Source organism: Myotis daubentonii, chromosome 1, assembly GCF_963259705.1.
Source record: "Myotis daubentonii chromosome 1, mMyoDau2.1, whole genome shotgun sequence".
Taxonomy (NCBI): domain Eukaryota; kingdom Metazoa; phylum Chordata; class Mammalia; order Chiroptera; family Vespertilionidae; genus Myotis; species Myotis daubentonii.
Window position 1 is genome coordinate 136,520,576 of NC_081840.1, and position 16,241 is coordinate 136,536,816.

Sequence of the window (16,241 nt, forward strand, 5' to 3'; positions counted from 1 at the left end):
TAGATTATTGCAGCAGTTTAAATTATTTAATTTTTGATAAGATGATATGATACAGTTCAAAAATATAAAAACACACAGTGGAAGTTCTTCCTCCTAAACCTCTCTTATTCCCCCAGTTTTGTTTCCAGATTTCCCATTGTAATTTGATTTTTATTTATTTTACTGGCTCCTCTATGTATGTACATGCTTATACATATATAGACTCTTTTTTTTCTTTTTTACAAAAAGATAGCATATTACACATACTTAGTGAGCTCCCTTATCTTTTCTGTTTCAGAATTTTCTTCTACAAAGCAAATATGATTACTGTTTCTAAATTTACTAGACTGTCTCTTAACTTAGTTCAGGGAAGATTTTTTTTCTGGTCCATGGTATTTTCACTAAAAGTATGTTATGTCCACTTACACATTTAATTTCTGCATAGTACATAGCTGGGTAAACACCACCTACCCTCACCCCCAACACTAAAAATTCTAGTTCTGTAGTTACTCATTAGGGTTAGAAATTTATGGGGGTATTACTCTAGAGCCAATAGAAACTAAAGCTGCTCTAATGTGATGTAAACTTTTCTATCCCCAGTACCTCGTCCCTACTGCTCCTGTTTTCACTTTCCCTGCTCCATCTTCTATATAACTCTGAGTAGACTAAGAACCCCAAAAGATTTTTTACATGCTGTTCTCCAGAGATGATACTCTTAAGTGCTATGCTATAATGTTCAAGCAAGTAACCAGAAGTGTTAAGACATGTGTGTATGTGACTATCTTTGTCTTGATATTTTAGATTAGGGGAAAAATGAAAATAGCATCCATGTGGTAGAAATAGGAAATATATCAGCTCTAAGGATATTATAGTAAAATCTCAATGTAGCCCGACTGGCGTGGCTCAGTGGTTGAGCAGTGACCTATGAACCAGGAGGTCAAGGTTCGATCCCAGTCAGGGCACATACCTGGTTGGTGAGCTCTGTCTCCAGTTGGGGTTGTACAGGAGGCAGCCAATCAATGATTCTCTCTCATCATTGATGTTTCTATCCCTCTCCCTCTCCCTCTCCCTTCCTCTCTAAAATCAATAAAAATATTTTAAAAAATCTCACTATAATGGACTAATTTGCGCGAGGGGGATGTCCCTTAAAAGCTGAAATTCCATTATATAATAAGATAGGTTTTTCTGAATATGTATGCTAAAAAATTGACAAATTAGTTTGCTGTTTTTACTTATGTAGACATGTTTGTATGATAAAAATTAAGTATGTATGAAAGTTTAATTTCATTACTATAGTAATTTTAAATTTATACTGAATAGGGCTAGTAAATGCATGCAATCACCTGTCACCGAGAGTAAACAAATACACATGGGTGGGGCATGGCTGGAACTGCTGCAGAAAGTCACTCCACCAGTTACCACTGGAAATGCTGTATGGTCATGTGCTAATCATTCCCTGAACATTATTTACAAGTGATTCTTGTAATTTTTATGTTGATGAAATTACTAGTGTTTTTCCAACATAAGGCTTATTTACTAAAATATGTTTAAAAAATAACCTGTTAATTTAATTATAAGCAAATCTTGGTTAAAAGCATTTTAAAATTAATAGGGTGTTAATTTTCACATATGACATACAGAACAAGAATATTTGTAAATCTAAAGTCTATTGAGGTCTGCAAAATTGAGGGTTTACTGTATTCCTTCATGGTTGGATCTTTTTGGAGGTTTATTAGTTTCTGCCATTGTGTGTGTATGTTTCAAACCCCTGGTTCTTATTTTATTCTGTTTGTCTTTATAATATTTTTTCTCTTTTTAAATTTTATTTATTTATTAAATATTTTTATTGGTTTTGAGAGAGAGAGAGAGAGAGGGAGAGAGGGAGAGGATGGGAGAGGGAGAGAGACAGAAACATCAATGATGAGAGAGAATCATAGATCGATTGTCTCCTACACCCCCCCTACTGGGGATCGAGCCTGCAACCCGGGCATGTGACCTCTCGGTTCAGAGTTGATGCTCAACCCCTGAGCCAAGCAAGGTGGGCATTTTTTCTTTTTTAAAAAAATAATTCTTGCCGAAACTGGTTTGGCTCAGCGGATAGAGCTTCGGCCTGCGGACTGAAGGGTCCCAGGTTCGATTCCGGTCAAGGGCATGTACCTGGGTTGCAGGCACATCCCCAGTGGGAGATGTGCAGGAGGCAGCTGATCGATGTTTCTCTCTCATTGATGTTTCTAACTATCTCTCTCCTTCCTCTCTGTAAAAAATCAATAATAAAATATATATATGTATATATATATATATATATAAATAATTCTTTATTGTTGAAAGTATTACAGAAGTCCCCTCTTTTGGGGGAAAATGCAATATTCTCTGTATCTTTAAAGCAGCGGTTCTCAACCTGTGGGTCACCACCCCTTTGGTGGTTGAACGACCCTTTCACAGGGGTCGCCTAAGACCATCCTGCATATCAGATATTTACATTACGATTCATAACAGTAGCAACAAAAATAATTTTATGGTTGGGTCACAACATGAGGAACTATTTAAAGGGCCAGAAGGTTGAGAACCACTGCTTTAAAGGATGGAAATATTTTGATGAGTTGTATCTCAGTTCAGGAAAGTTTCATTTTAGATTTTCTAGAAGTTTTTTACATCTTATTTGGTAACACATGATTAATATTTATGGATGTTTAATTGCATTTGCTAACTGATTTTTTGGGAGAAGCTCTGAGCTTTCTCTTCCAAACACATTCCATCCTTTGGTCTTCTTTGATTTATGGATCATATATATGTCAAAGTATGTTTCTTTTGTTATTTGAGCAAGTAGCCATATATTATAAGCTATGAAAGAATTAATATTTTACTCTTTTCCAAAGACTCCCGTTTTCTTGCGGTCAACCTTGTGCATTTATTTACTTTACTTGTGTGTGTGTGTGTGTGTGTGTATAGGATTTTCTTGTCTTTAATTGAAAGATACGTGATTCCAAGAAAAGAGGGTGCACCCACTATGTGGACAGTTAAAATAATAAAATGAATATTCACATACACGGTACTTACCAAGATTAATAAGTAGAGCATTGTTCATACCTTTGACCCCTGTTGTGCTTCTCCCTGATTGCATTCCCGTTTGAGAAAGGAAACACTTTCCTGATATTTGTATTAATTGTTCTTTGTTCTCTTGTTTTATTTCTAAACAGTGTATAATTGAGTTGTGGCTGTTTTGAATTTCATGTAAATGGAATAATGTTCTATTTTTTCTGATTCATAGTATACTGTTGAGATTCATTTATTTAATGCATGTAGCTGTAGTTGATTCATTTTCATTATTGTATGATATTTCTACATGTAAATTACACCACTATCCAGGCTGCTGTTGATGGACATGTTGATTTTGTCAGTGTTTTGTAATTATGAACAATTACTGTTTTGAATATTCTTGTACATGCTCAAGAATTTCTCTAGCTCACTACTCTTCAAATAGCTGAGTTTGAAGGATCATAAAATCAATTTAGTGGGGACTGACCAGTATTAAAAAATGAAGGAGGACAGGAAAAAACTCAGTGTATTTCCAGTATCCTGTGTATGTATACAGGATTGCAATATAAGGCATATTTTCAATCTAAGGGAAAAGAGTGCCTCTGATTAAATAATTAGATATTGCATGTTTTAAATATTCTTGTGGCACTCTGATTGAAAAACATTGCTCTGGGGTATACGTTTAGAAGTGGAGTTGCTAGGTTGTCAGGAAGGCCAATCCATTTTCAGAAATGGTTACTTTACTTTCCCACCAATGAATGGCTTCTCTGCTCTACATCCTTATCCAGTGCTTAGTATGTCAATCTTTTTAACTTTAGTGATTTTCCTAGTTGTGTGGTGGTATGTCATTGATTTTACTTTGCAATTCCCTGATTACTAAACATGGTGAGCTTCTTTTCATATATTTATAGGCCATTTGGATTTTTTCACTTATGACTTGGAGATGGCTTTTCTATGTTAGTGGTTCATTTTTTAAACATTTTTTTCTTAATATATTTTATTGATTTTTTACAGAGAGGAATAGAGAGGAATAGAGAGTAGAAACATTAATGAGAGAGAAACATCGATCAGCTGCCTCCTGCACACCTCCTACTGGGGATGTGCCTTCAACCAAGGTACATGCCCTTGACCGGAATGGAACCTGGGACCCCTCAGTCCGCAGGCCGATGCTCTATCCACTGATCCAAACCGGTTAGGGCAGTGGTTCCATTTTTTAAAACTCTTAATGAAGAGTTCTTAATTTCATTGCCAAAATTATCAGTTTTTTTTTCTTTCATGGTTAGTGCTTCATGGGATCTATTAAAACAAATGTTTTTCCTAACTTTAGATCATGAAATTATTCTCCTATATAATACTTTGTAAAATTGTTAAATTATTTTTTTTGAGAGAGAGAGGAACATCGATTTCTTGTTCCGCTTATTGATACATTCATTAGTTGGTTCTTTTTTAAAATATGTTTTTATTGATTTTTAGATAGAGAGGAAGGGAGAGGAGAAAGAGCTAGAAACATCTTGATGAGAGAGACACATCAAACCTACAACCTGGGCATATGCCCTAACTGGGAAATCGAACCTGGGACCTCTTGGTCCATGGGATAATGCTCAACCCACTGAGCCACACCAGCTGGGCCATTGGTTGATTCTTGTATGTGCCTTGACCGGGCATTGAATATCAAAATGAGCTACCCAGGCAGGGCTCCTATATAATCTTCTAAAAGGATTATTCTCCCCTATTTTTTAACATTTAGGTCTATAACCACCCCGTGTGGCTTGATTTTGTGCATAGAGTAAAATAGGGAGAAAACATGTATTTTCTATATTTATATATTTTATACATATTATATGTGTTACATGTTATATTAAATATCCAGTTGTTTTAACACAATTCTTTTCCTTTCTGCTGTACATTGGTACTATGTCATAAACCAGCAGTTCATATGTGTATGGATTTGTTTTGGGACATTCTGTTCTTTTGATGTGTCTTTGTGCCAATAGCACATTTAAAAAAAAAATGTTTATTAATTTTTAGAGAGAGAAGGGAGAGGGAGAGAGAGAAATATCAATGTGAGAGAGAAATATGGATTGGCTGCCTCTCTTATGCACCCTTACTGGGTATCAAGCCCACAACCTGGGCATGTGCCCTGAACTGGGAATCAAACTGGTGACCTTTCAGTGCATAGACCAGTGATGGCGAACCTATGACACGCGTGTCAGAGGTGACACGAGAACTCATTTTTTTGGCTGATTTTTCTTTGTTAAATGGCATTTAAATATCCTATCTAATAAAAGAGAAACATGGTAATTGGCGTACGACCACTACCCTTCCCATTGGCTAATCAGGGCAATATGCAAATTAACTTCCAGCCAAGATGGCGGCTGGCAGCCAGGCAGCTTGAAACTAACATGAGGCTTGCTTGCTTCAGTGACGGAGGACTCCAATGTTCCCCGCCTGCCGCTGCAGGCCTCTGAGCTGCAAGCAACTATGTAACAAACATGGAAGCTAAACAAAACCCCAGAAACCTGCTTTAGTCTGCCAGGCTTCAGCCAGCAGGATCTCAACATTGTAAGCAAAGGCCAGAAACCTACTTTCAGCAGCAGAGGCCTAAGAGCTGGAGCCAAGCCTCAAGCTAAAGCTGGCCCAGAATAAAAAAGAAAATAAAAGAAAAAAAGGAGCGGTTGGGAGCTTCAGTCACCCCCAGCCTGAAAACAGCCCTCAGCTCCTCACCCAGACTGGCCAGGCACCCCAGTGGGGACCCCCACCCTGAAGGGTGTTTGACCCGCTGCAAACAGCCATCATCCCCTCACCCAGGCTGGCCAGGCACCCCAGTGGGGACCCCCACCCTGATCCGGGACACCCTTCAGGGCAAACCAGCCGGCCCCCACCCGTACACCAGGCCTCTACCCTATATAGTAAAAGGGTAATATGCCTCCCAGCACTGGGATCAGCGGAGCCGCGAGGCCTCCCGGCACCGGGATCAGCATGACAGGGGGCAGCGCCCAAACCCCCTGATCGCCCTGCGGCACTGTGTGTGACAGGGTGTGGCGCCCCAACCCCCTGATCGGCCCTGCTCTGTGTGACAGGGTGCGGTGCCCCCCCCACCCCCCCCACGGGCCCTGCTCTGTGTGTGACGGGGTAGAGCCATAACCTCCCCATCGGCCCTGCCCTGAGTGTGAGAGTGGCGGCACCCCAACCCCCTGATCGGCCCTGCTCTGTGGGTGATAGAGGGCGGCGCCCCAACCCCCTGATGGGCCCTGCTCTGTGCGTGACGGGGCTGCGCCCCAACCCCCTGATTGGCCCTGCTCTGTGCATGACAGGGGGTGGCGCCGCAACCTCCCCATCGACCCTCCCCATCGACCCTGCCTTGAGTGTGACGGGATGGTGCCCCATCCCCCAATTGGCCCTACCCTGAGCGTGACTGAGGGTGGAATCACAACCTCCCGATCGCCCTGCTCTGTGTATGACAGGGGGCGGCGCCCCAACTCCCCAATCGGCCCTGCTCTGACCCCGACCAGGGGCTGCACCTAGGGTTTGGGCCTGCCCTCTGCCACCTGGGAGCAGGCCTAAGCCAACAGGTTGTTATCTCCCGAGGGGTCCAGATTGTGAGAGGGCACAGGCCGGGCTGAGGGACCCCCCCCCCCCCCCCCGAGTGCACAAATTTTTGTGCACCGGGCCTCTAGTATAAAATAAATATCAAAAATGTAAGTCTTTGTTTTACTATGGTTTCAAATATCAAAAAATTTCTATATGTGACATGGCACCAGAGTTAAGTTAGGGTTTTTCAAAATGCTGACACGCCGAGCTCAAAAGGTTCGCCATCACTGGCATAGACTATGCCCAACCAATTGACCTACACCAGCCAGAGCAATGCCACAGTTTTAAAATTATTCTAGCTTATGTTATAATTCTGGAAATGAGATACCAGGTAAAATTAGTCCTTACCTCTTTTTAAAAAATATCTTTCCTCTTGCTCTTTGCATTTCATAACCATTTAGAATCATATTCTGCAAAAAAAAAAAAATCCCTTTAGTGTATTGATCGGCTTTGCATTGATTCAATTTGAGACTTTTTACAGTTTGAATCTTTCAATCTATGAATATGGTAATCTCTAATTACTAGGTTTTCATTTTTTTTTAATACATTTTATTGATGTTTTACAGAGAGGAAGGGAGAGAGATAGAGAGTCAGAAACATCGATGAGAGAGAAACATCAATCAGCCGCCTCCTGCACATCCCCCACTGGGGATGTGCCCGCAACCCAGGTACATGCCTTTGACCGGAATCGAACCTGGGACCCTTCAGTCCGCAGGCCAACGTTCTATCCACTGAGCCAAACCGGTTTCGGCGGTTTTCATTTTTTAATTCTGGTAAAATATACACAACATAAAATATACACAACAATGCATATATGCATTTTAACCATTTTTGAATGTGCAGTTCAGTGGCATTAAGTTAATTCACAATGATGTATAACCATCACCAATGCCTATATCCAGAAATTAAAAAAAAAATTTAAAAATATAGTTACATACAGTATTATATTAGTTTCAGATGTACAACATAGTAATTAGACATTTATATGCCTTATGAAGTGATCACCTTCATATGTCTAGTACCCATTTGACACCAGATATAGTTATTACAATACCAATGACTGTATACGTTCCCTATTGTGTACTTTACATCCCATGACTAATTTAATAATTGGCAGTTTATACTTAATCCTCTTTATTTTTTGCCTATCCCTTCATCCCCATCTGGCAACCATCAGTTTGTTCTCCATATCTGTGAGTTTGCTTTGTTTGTTTATGTTGTTTTTTAGATCTACATCAAAGTGAAATTATATGATGGTTGTCTTTCAGTCTGGCTTATTTCACATTATATCCTACTAGAGGCCTGGTGCACGAAATTCGTGCACCGGACGGGGAGTGGGTTGTCCCTCAGCCCAGCCTGCACCCTCTCCCATCTGGGACATCCCTTTCACAATCTGGGACTGCTGGCTCCCAACCTCTCGCCTGCCTACCTGCCTGATTGCCCCTAACTGCTTCTGCCTGCCTGCCTGATCACCCCCTAACCACTCCCCTGCCAGCCTGATTGATGCCTTACTGCTCCCCTGCCGGCCTGATCACCCCCAACGGCCCTCTCTGCCTGCCCGGTTGCTCCCAACTGCCCTCCTCTGCTGGCCCGGTTTCCCCCAACTGCCGTTCCCTGCAGGGCTGGTCCCCCCCAACTGCCCTCCCCTGCTGGCCTGGTCGCCCCTAACTGCCCTTCCTGCTGGCCATCTTGTGGTTGTGAATGGTGCCGTCTTTGAGGGCGTGGCAGTCAATTAGCATATTCCCTCCTTATTGGCTGTGGGCACCGCCATCTTTGGGGGGGCGTAACAGTCAATTAGCATATTCCCTCCTTATTGGCTGTGGGCGCCGCCATCTTTGGGCAGGCGTAACAGTCAATTAGCATATTCCCTCCTTATTGGCTGTGGGCGCCGCCATCTTTGCAGCCTGCTGTTCAATTGTTTGGTTGTCCCTCACTCACCCCCTGCTGGCCTGGTTGCCCCATGCAGCCTGTTCGGTCGTCTGTTTGGTTGTGATGGTTGCTTAGGTTTTTATATACACTGAGTGGCCAGATTATTATGACCACCTGATGTTTGTAGGCAAATTAGCTATAATTTCGCACTGAAGTTGCTAGAGGGCCAGACCATTATAAATAGGGAAGCAGGTTGTTTACCACGACAGAAGTGATTTTTTTCAGAAGATATGAGTAAACAACGTGATTTAACAGCCTTTGAACGTGGGATACACACACACACACACACACACACACACACACACACACACACTGAGTGACCAGATTATTATGACCACCCCAACAATACTTCGTTGGGCCACCTTTTGCCTTCAATAATGCGGCGATTCTTCTTGACATTGACTCCACGAGATGTTGAAAGTGATGCAAGGAATCTGACACCATGCCTGATGAATAGCACTGTCCAGTTCTGTGAGATTTGATGGTTGTGGAACCAGCTGCCTGATGGCTCTTTTAACTTCATCCCACAAATGCTTAATTGGATTGAGATCTGGTGATTGTGGGGGCCACCTAAGCAAGGTAAAGTCTCCCTCATGTTCTTAAAACCACTCCTGCACAATACGAGCACCGTGGCATGGCACATTGTCTTGTTGGAAGAAGCCATCTCCATTGGTATATGCCATCAACATGATAGGATGAACTTGAACAGCAACTATACTTAGGTATGTTGTGCTATTCAGATGTTGTTCCACACAAATTAAAGGGCCCAAATCATGCCAGGAATACATGCCCCAAACCATAACACTGCCCCCAACAGCTTGAAGGGTTGTACTCATGCATGTGGGGTGCATACTTTCTTTTTTTTTTAATTAAATCTTCATTCAGATTATTACAGTTGTTCCTCCCCTCCCCCCCCCCCCCCCCCCGCCATAGCTCTCCACCACCCGGTCCTTCCCCCCCCCCCCCCCCCGCCACTATCCTTATCCATAGGTGCACGATTTTTGTTCAGTCTTTTCCCGCATCCCCCACACTCCTTTCCCCCCCAAGAATAGTCAGTTTACTCCCTTTCTATGCCGCTGATTCTATTATAATCAACAGTTTATTCTGTTCATCAGATTATTTATTCACTTGATTCTTAGATTCATTTGTTGATAGATGCATATTTATTGTTCATAATTTGTATCTTTACCTTCTTCTTCCTCTTCTTAAAGGATACCTTTCAGCATTTCATATAATACTGGTTTGGTGGTGATGAACTCCTTTAGCTTTTCCTTATCTGTGAAGCTCTTTATCTGACCTTCAATTCTCAATGATAGCTTTGCTGGCTAAAGTAATCTTGGTTGTAGGTTCTTGCTATTCATCACTTTGAATATTTCTTGCCACTCCCTTCTGGCCTGCATAGTTTCTGTTGAGAAATCAGCTGACAATCCTATGGGTACTCCCTTGTAGGTAACTAGCTGTTTTTCTCTTGCTGCTTTTAAGATTCTCTCTTTGTCTTTTGCTCTTGGCATCTTAATGATGATGTGTCTTGGTGTGGTCCTCTTTGGATTCCTTTTGTTTGGAGTTCTCTGCACATCCTGGACCTGTAAGTCTATTTCTTTCACCAGGTAGGGCAAGTTTTCTGTCATTATTTCTTCAAATAGGTTTTCAATATCTTGCTCTCTCTCTTCTTCTGGCACCCCATAATTCGGATGTTGGTAGGCTTGAAGCTGTCCCAGAGGCTCCTTACACTATCTTTGTATTTTTGGATTCTTTTTTCATTTTGCTTTTCCGGTTGGGTGTTTTTTGCTTCTTCGTATTTCAGATCTTTGACTTGATTCTTGGGATCCTCTAGTGTGCTGTTGGAGCTCTGCATAATTTCCTTTATTTCAGTCAGTGTATGCTTAATTTCTAGTTAGTCCTTTTTCATAACCTCGAGAGTCTCACTATATTTCTTGAGGGTCTCAACTACATTTATCGGCGGTCTCACCAGTCTTTTTGAGGGTCTTAGTAAATTTATCGGTGTTTTCTAGAAAGTTCTTGTGTGGTTTTGAACTGTATATCCAGTCGTTTTCTTTCCTCCATTTCTGTCATTTGTGACCTGTTTCTTTGTCTTTGCATTTTTTATGCTTCCCTGTGTTGGTCGAGTGACTTTGTGTGCTAGGTGTCCTATAGGGCCCAGTGGCTCAGCCTCCCCAATTACCTGAGGTGTACACTCTTGGTGCACCCCTTTGTGGGCTTTGTTCACAATCTTGTTGTAGTTATGCCTTGATTGTTGTAGGTATCACTGGGAGGAATTGACCTCCAGGCCAATTGGCTGTGAGAATCAGCTGTGTCTACGGTGGGAGAACTTCTGTGCTGAAGACACCCTTATGAGGCAAGACTTGCTTCAGTGGGGCTTTGGTGCTCACTGAGTCTGCCCCCTGAGTGTGTCCCTTATGGATCTGAGGAGTTGTAATTGGATGGACCCATTCTGACCACTGGGTACACTGGCTCTTGGATCTCTAAGGAGGTGCTAATTTAGCCTCTGCCTGAAGGTACCCAGCAGGAGCTACAAAGGAGATCTGCAGATTCCCCTTCCTTGTTTGGGGTTTGGAGGTGCCCAGATGAGGCCCAGCTGTGAAGCAGTGCAAGCTGCTGTGGGGCCTTGGGCCTTCTCTTGGAAGTTCTGTGTCTGTCTGGCCCAGCTACAGTTTGTTAGGTAGTTTTCAGATTGCAAAGGGCCACGGTATTCATATGCAAAAGCCTCTGCCAAACCTTGGGGTGGGCGGGGTCCCAGGGAATCAACAGGGCGGAGCAAGCAGCTATGGTTGATCCTCAGCCCTGCCCTAAGGGGCCCCGCGTCTCAGTGTCCGGGTAATCGCTGCAAGCACCTTTGAGAGAAAGCCGCCCTCGAGTTCCGAGTCCTGCCCGCTGTCAGACAATCCAGAGACTCACCCAGAACTGGAGTTCAGAGCAGTTGGGGGCTTGTGACTCCCTCCCGATTCAAAAAGACAGCCACGTCCTCAGCTGCCAGCCCTTGCCGCGTGTGCCTCCGTACCTCTGAACTTCCGCACCTCCGCACTTCTGCACCTCCTGTGAGTCTCAGTGTGCTTTTCTCTTTCCTTCTAGTTTTAGAATTTCCACTCAGCCAGCCTTCCTGTGGTTCTGGATGATGACCGTTTTGTCTTTTAGTTGTATTTTTGAATTTGTTGTGGGAGGCAGCAATTTCTGGTGTTTACCTATGCCGCCATCTTGGTTTCTCCTCTGGGGTGCATATTTTCATGCTGTTTCTGCCAAATTCTCCCTCTCCATCTGCATGATGCAACTGGAAATGTGATTCATCGGACCACATGACTTTTTTCAGATGCTCAACTGTCCAATCCGTATTGGAAATGTTTTATCTTGGTAACTGCAGACAGCAAAGGTGTTCAAACAGGAATTCGGCTTCCATATCCCATATACGATGCAGTGTACAGCTGATTTGCCTACAAACGTCAGGTGGTCATAATAATCTGGCCACTCAGTGTGTGTGTATGTGTGTGTGTGTGTGTGTGTGTGTGTGTATACATATATATCCCACATTCAAAGTCTGTTAAATCGCGTTGTTTACCCATATCTTCTGGAAAAAAAAATCACTTCTGTCGTGGTAAACAACCTGCTTCCCTATTTATAATGGTCTGACCCTCTAGCAACTTCAGTGCCAAATTATAGCTAATTTGCCTACAAATGTCAGGTGGTCATAATAATATGGCCACTCACTGTATATAGACAGGTCCATCAACATTGTTGTAGTTGGCAAGATCTCATTCTTTTTATGGCTGAATAATATTCCATTGTGTATATATGTATGTATGATATGTATTGCATATATACCACATATGATACATATATAAAGATGTGATATCTATATCTATATCTATAGATATATACATCAAACATCTTTATTCATACGTTGTTGGTCATCTACGTTGCATCTGTATCTTGGCTATTGTAAATAATGTTGAAGTGAACATAGGGATGCGTGTATCTTTTTGAACTACTGTTTTCAATTTCTTTGGATAAATACCCAGAAGTGGGATTGCTGGGTCATATGGTGTTTCTATTTTTAATTTTTTGAGAACTCTCACGCTATTTTCCATAGTGGCTGCACAAGGTTTCCTTTTTCTCCAAATCCTTGCCAACACGTATTCTTTGTTGTCTTTTTGATAATAGCCATTCTCACAGGTGTGAGATGTTATCTCATTGTGGTTTTGATTTGCATTTTCCTGATGATCAGTGATGTTGATTATTTTTTCATGTGTCTCTTGGCCATCTGTGTGACATCTTTGGAGAAATGTCTATTCAGGTTCTCTGCCCATTTTTCAATTGGATTTATTTTTAGTTTAGTTGTTTGAGTCCCTTACATATTTTGGCTATTAACTCCTTATTGGACATATTGGCCTTCACCACCCTATTGTCTGTATCCATAGGTAATGCATGTTAGCATATGCATATAAGATATTTGCTTGATCTCTTCCCGGTCCCCCTTCCCTCTGAGATTTGTAAGTCTTCCATGTTTCCATGCCTCTGATTCTATTTTATTCATCAGTTTATTTTGTTCAATATATACCTTGTTCATTTATTTTGATTTTTAGATTCAGTTGTTGATAGATAGGTATTTTATAGCCATTTATTGCTGATCTTTTAAATCTTTTTTTTCTTATTCTTCCTTTTCTTAAAGAATACCCTTCAACTTTTCATGTAATACTGGTTTGGTGGTGATGAACTCCTTTAGCTTTTTCTTGTCTGTGAAGCTCTTTATCTGACCTTCAATTCTCAATGATAGCTTTGCTGGGTAGAGTAATCTTGGTCGTAGGTCCTTGCTAGTCATCATCTTGGATATTTCTTGCCACTCTCTTCTGGCCTGTAAAGTTTCTTTTGAGAAATCAGCTGAATCAGTTGTATGGGTGCTCCTTTGTAGGTAATTAACTGCTTTTAAGATTCTCTCTTTGTCTTTAACCATTGGTATTTTAATTATGATGCGTCTTGGTGTGGGTTTTTTTGGCTTCCTCTTGTTTGAGACTCTTCACATCCTGGACTTGTAAGTCTATTTCTCCACCAGGTAGGGGAAGTTTTCTGTCATTATTTCTTCAAACAGGTTTTCAATATCTTGGAATCTCTCTTCTCCTTCTGGAACCCCTGTAATGAGAATGTTGGTACGCTTGCAGTTGTCCCAGAGGTTCCTTACACTATCTTCATATTTTTGGATTCTTTTTTCTTTTTGCTTTTCTGTTGGGTGGTTTTTGCTTCCTCATATTCCAAATCATTGATTTGATTTTTGGAATCCTCTTCTCTACTGTTGAATCCTGTAAATTATTCTTTATTTCAGTTAATGTATGCTTATTTTCTGATTGGTACTTTTTCATGTCTTTGAAATTCTCACTAAGATCCTTGAAAGTCTCATTAAGTCCCTTAATGCTCTCATTAGATCCTTGAGCAACTTTATAACCATTGGTTTGAACTCTGTATCCAGTAGTTTGCTTGCTTCTGTTTCTTTCATTTGTGACATGTTTCTTTGTCTCTGCATTTTGGCTGCTTCTCTGTGTTTCTTTCTATGTATTAGGTAGAGCTGCTATGTCTCTTGGAATTGGTAGAGTGGCCTTGTGTAGTAGGTGTCCTATAGGGCCCAGTGTCTCAGCCTCCCCCGTCACCTGAGCTGGGCACTCTAGGTGTGCCCCTTTCTGGGCTGTATGCACAGTTTTGTTGTAGTTGAGCCTTGATTGCTGTTGGAGTCACTAGGAGGACTTGACCTCCAGGACAATTGGCTGTGAGGACCAGCTGCAACTGGAAGAGCTGCTATGCAGGAAGACACCCCTATGGAGTAGGACTTGCTTCAGTGGGGCTTTGGTGCTCACTGAGTCTGTCCCTTGAGTGTTGCTTGTGGATGTATAGATTTGTAATCTGATATGATCTGAAGGTGTCCACTGGGTTCTCTGGCTCTGGGGCTTCCTGGTATGTCCAAAGTCGGCCACTGCCTGGGGTCACCTGGTAGGAGCTACAGAGAGATCTGCAGATGCCTGCTATTTGTATTGGGCTTGGAAATGCCCAGCCAAGGCCCAGATTTTTTTTTTTATAATATATTTTATTGATTTTTTACAGAGAGGAGGGGAGAGGGATAGAGAGTTAGAAACATCGATGAGAAAGAAACATCGATCAGCTGCCTCCCGCACACCCCCCACTGGGGATGTGCCCGCAACCAAGGTACATGCCCCTGACCGGAATCAAACCTGGGACCCTTGAGTCTGCAGGCCGACACTCTATCCGCTGAGCCAAACCGGTAGGGCCAAGGCCCAGCTTTGAGACAAGGTAGGCTGGTGCTAGTGACAGGTCTTGGGCCTCTTATTGCTGCTTGTTTGAGAGATTTTAGAAGTCTGAAGACTGCGCTGGGACAGGCCATTCATATGGAAAAGCCAATAGAAACAGCTTGGGTCTAGCTGCAAATAGGATGGGGCGGGGTCTCAGGGAATCACCAGGGTGGAGTGAACAATGTTAGCCAGGCTGATGGAAACTCAGACATGGCTGCCAATCAACCCTGGAATAGGGGAGGTCTTAGTACGAGATGGGCTGGTTGTAAGCACAGAAACAATGACACCTGTGAGCACCCCCATTTGGCAGAAGGCTTACTCTGAGTTTCTACCCTGATGCCAGATAATCCAGTTCTTCACCGTATGTCCCTGGGTCTCCTGATGCTGAAGCTCAGCGGGTGCAGGACCATGTAAGTCTGTGCACCCGCCCTTTGGGAGGATCTGCTTGGTCTCCGACAGCCTGTGTGTCACTCATCCACAATTGCCACTATTTTTTACAGCCTGAACTTATAGAGATTTCTCTTCTCAGTTCTGGAACCCTATACTGGGGGTCTGGTGTGGGGCTGGGACCCCTTGCTTCTCAGGGAAGTCCTAGATATCCTGCAGCCAAGATATCCCTCCTGATTAAAAACAGTCCACACATGGGTTTCAGACCAGCCTGTTCTGCCCCTCCTATCAGTCTCGATGTACTTACCTTCTCTAGTTGTAGTATTTCCATTCAGCCACCTTCAGGAGGTTCTGAATGATGTGTTTTTTTTTTGTATTTTAGTTGTAATTTTGATGTGGCTGCGTGAGTCAGCGAGTACCAGAGTTTACCTATGCCACCATCTTGGTTCTCCCCCTCAGGACCAATTTCAAAGACATTTTGGTGTGGATCAAATGTCTGTGTGGATGTTTTGGACAGAATCAAATAAATATCAAGGGTCTCTTGGGGTGGACCAAATATGTCTGTGGATGTTTGGACAAGACCAAATGTCTTGCAATGCATTTTTCTACTAATGTAAAATGTTGGGATTTTCAGTGGGGATTGCCTTGAATTTGAAGATCACTTTGGAGAGTGGTGACATCTTAACAACATTGGATCTTCTGATCCATGAACATTTACTTGTGTTATCTATACTTTCAGCAGCATTGTGTGGTTTTAGGTGTACAAATTCTTTGACTCCTTAGATCAGGGGTCCTTAAACTATGGCCCACGGGCCACATGCAAATACAAATATTGTATTTGTTCCCGTTTTGTTTTTTTACTTCAAAATAAGATATGTGCAGTGTGCATAGGAATTTGTTGACAGTTTTTTTTTTAAACTATAGTCCGGCCCTCCAATGGTTTGAGGGACAGTGAACTGGCCCCCTGTTTAAAAAGTTTGAGGACCCCTGCCTTAGGTAATCTTATCTTAAGGT

The 16,241-nt window shown here is 42.3% G+C and overlaps 1 protein-coding gene across 15 annotated transcripts in view; it reads left to right on the forward strand.

Moving 5' to 3' along the window:
- Nucleotides 1-16,241, forward strand: part of MLLT10 (MLLT10 histone lysine methyltransferase DOT1L cofactor) — a 242,830-nt gene that overhangs the window by 14,307 nt on the left and 212,282 nt on the right. The window lies entirely within an intron of this gene.